At 48.2% G+C, this 3515-nt stretch overlaps 1 long non-coding RNA gene across 1 annotated transcript; it reads left to right on the top strand.

Annotated features, from left to right (window-relative positions):
* Positions 1–940: 940 nt before the first annotated feature.
* Positions 941–2176, top strand: LOC123733164 (uncharacterized). Its single transcript, XR_006763636.1, has 3 exons — positions 941–1066; positions 1195–1258; positions 2137–2176. It is a non-coding gene; the product is annotated as an uncharacterized lncRNA (long non-coding RNA).
* The last annotated feature ends 1339 nt before the right edge of the window (positions 2177–3515 follow it).

Below are 3515 nucleotides of genomic sequence, written 5' to 3' on the forward strand. Positions count from 1 at the left end.
ATTTATGGGCCGAAGTCAGGTCAGAGGTCAGGTCAGAGGTCAGAGGTCAGGTCAGATGAAGAGAGAAAAGAACAGCTGTAACTAAAGTCCAGTCTAGCAACAGAGATGTATTGGCTGTCCTGATGTGTAAGGAGGATACTCAGCATGTTATAAATATGGGTTGGTGTAAACAGGTCTTTGTCTTATGAAGCTGTGTGACCCAGTGGGTGAATAAACTTGGTTTGATATGACAAACTGTTAAGCGGATCAGATCAGTGGTTAAACCCACCTACCTACAGGAAACACTGACATTAGAAAATCTCCACAGGAAACTGCTGACAGAGCAGAAAAGTTACACATAGTGTGTGCTATAATATCACCTCTAACTTTCTACTGCTTTAGTTCACCTCTTATAGAATATTGGCTGAATGTTCCAGCACCTAAATATAAACAGTACCAGCACCCAAAATGAGTACTGGTGAGGTCTCATGTTAGAGCAGGAGAAGGGGGGATGTGGTGTAGAAACTAGAGGGACAGAAGATGAGAGAAGAAGAGATGGGGGAGAAGAGGAGAGGAGGGAGAAGAGGAGAGGAGTGAGAAGGGGAGAGGGGGGCAAAGAAGAGAGGGGGGAGAAAAGGAGATGGGGAGAAGAGGAGAGGGGGGAGAAGAGGAGAGACGAAGAGGAGAGGGAGGAGAAGAGGAGAGAAGAAGAGGAGAGGGGGAGAACAGGAGAGAAGAAGAGAGGGAGGAGAAGAGGAGAGGGGGGGAGAAGAGGACAGGGGGAGAAGAAGAGAGGGGCAGAAAAAAAAAGTTTTTGCTTTTTAATTATTGGGTATTGTGATGTCATTATGGGGTATTGTGATGTCATTATGTTGTATTGTGTGTAAATTGATGATAAAAAAAACAATTGAATACATTTTAAAATAAGGCTGTAACATAACACAATGTGAAAAAAGTCAAGGGGTCTGAATAATTTCTGAATGCACTATTTCCCATGCAAATAAAGCTGCTTTGAATTGAATTGAGACGAGAAATGAAAATCAATATGACCTTTCATGATGTAAAGGGGAAGACAGGCTTATCGTTGGTATGATGCAACAACACCCATGTGTACATACATTCCCCTTCCATGTGAACCTCTCTTTGCAGATGAGTTTACAGTATACCTAATTTAACACATTAGCTGTCGTCTGTTTTTTTTTTTCAATCATTCAGTTCCATAGGTCAGAGGTCAATCCAAAAGTGGAAGAGTGCAAAAGATTACTGGTTATGATCACTGGTGAGAAGTCAGTCTTGAAAATATATTCTGTTGACGTACATCCCCCTCACTCTTTCTCTCTCCTCCACAAATCTCTCTCTCCCCTCCCCTCTTTCTCTACTACTCTCTCCTCTGCCCTACCCATCTCTCTCTCTCTCTCTCTCTCTCTCCTCTGCCCTACCCATCTCTCTCTCTCTCTCTCTCTCTCTCTCTCTCTCTCTCTCTCTCTCTCTCTCTCTCTCTCTCTCGCTGACATATAGCATCAGGCTTGTTGATCTTGACTCAAGTCATAGACCTCTAGCTTCTACAACCCCCCTCCCCCTTCTCCTACTCTAACAATAGACCAAAATAATATATTATATATAATCACATTCATTTACATAGAGACATATAGAATCAATCATTGACACACTGATTATACAACATTCAGATGCATGACACCATCACACCTTAACTGATGTTAGTGTCTGTCCCCAGATGGACAGTGTTGGGTTCTAGTTTGAAGTACTTTCTATACTAGAAGTTAGGCTATATGACTTCTATGTCATTAGTTCAATAGGTTTTTGATGTGAGATAAACTTCTTAGCAACATATCTCTGATCAGTGTCACGTCCTGACCATAGTAAGATGTTATTTTCTATGGTAGAGTAGGTCAGGGCGTGACAGGGGGTGTTTTTCTATGTTTTGTATTTCTGTGTTCATGTTCTAGTTTTGTATTTCTATGTTGCTTTTGTTTGGGATGATCTCCAATTAGAGGCAGCTGGTCCTCGTTGTCTCTAATTGCAGATCATACTTAAGTAGGGGTTTTTCCACCTGGGTTTGTGGGAGATTAATTTTGAGTAGTGTATGTTTCACCTCTGCGTTGTTTTTGACATTCAGTTTATTTATGTATTGCATAGTTCACAGAGTAAATAAAATGTGGAACGACATACACGCTGCACTTTGGTCCGCTTCTCCTTTCGACAACCGTGACAGAATCTCCCACCACCAAAGGACCAAGCAGCGTGCCCAGGAGGAGCAGGGATCCTGGGCCCGGGAGAGGAAAGAATGGAGGACGTCCTGGACATGGGCGGAGGTAATGACAGGGGACAAGACCCTGCCATGGAAGCAGGGGGAGACAGCGAGGGAGGAACGGCAACGTTATGAGGAACTAGCACGGCAACGACGGAAGCTCGAGAGGCACACGGGGAGATTGGCAGAGTCAGGGTGGAGACCTGAGCCAACTCCCCGTGCTTACCATGGGGAGCGAGTGAAGAAGCAAGCACCATGTTATGCGGTGATGCGCACTGTGTCGCCAGTGCGCATTCACAGCCCGGTGCGATCTGTGCCTGCGCCCGCATTTGCCGTTCTAGGTTGAGCATCCAGCCAGGACGGGTTGTGCTAGCCATAAGCTCCAGACCTCCAGTGCCCCTCCACGGCCCAGTATACCCTGTGCCTGCTCTGCGAACCCGGCCTCCAGCAATGTTCCCTAGTCCAGAGCTCTCAGCGAAGTTCCCCAGTCCGGAGCCTCCAGCGACGTTCCCTAGTCCGGTAAGACCTGTTCCGGCTCCATGTACGAAGCCTCCAGTGATAATCCATGGCCCGGAGCCTGTATGGATAATCCATGGCAAGAAGCCTGTAGGGATGATCCATGGCCCGGGGCCTGTAGAGATGATCCATGGCACAAAGCCTCCAGTGATAATCCATGGCCCGGAGCCTCCAAGGATTATCCATGACACAAAGCCTCCAGTGGTGATCCATGGCATGGAGCCTGTAGCGACAGTCCCCAGTCCGGAACCGCCTGAGACGGCCTACAAACCGGAACCTCCTGAGACGTCCTACAACCCGGAACCTCCTGAGACGGCCTGCAGTCCACAACCTCCTGAGACGGCCTGCAGTCCGGAACCTCCTGAGACGGCCTGCAGTCCGGAACCTCCTGAGACGGCCTGCAGCCTCGAGTCTTTGGCGGTGGCCTGCATCCCAGAACCTCCGGCGATGATCCGCAGCCCAGAACCTCCGGCGATGATCCACGGTCCAGTGGCACAGAAGCAGAGGGATCAGCGGGCGGAGCAGGGATTATGCCCCGTCCCAGAGCCGCCGCCTCTTTTGGAGGATCCGCGGGATAAGAAGGATATGTGTACTGCACCAGAGCCGCCATAGACAATAGTTTCCCACCCTACCCTCCCATTTCTTTTTTTTGTTTTTTGGGGGGGGCGGTTTGGTGTTTTGTTTAGGTGTGGCACCTTCTGAGAGCCTATGGGAGCCGTAGAAAATGTCACGTTACAGCAGAGATCCTTTG

Source organism: Salmo salar, unplaced genomic scaffold (genome assembly GCF_905237065.1).
Source record: "Salmo salar unplaced genomic scaffold, Ssal_v3.1, whole genome shotgun sequence".
NCBI lineage: Eukaryota > Metazoa > Chordata > Actinopteri > Salmoniformes > Salmonidae > Salmo > Salmo salar.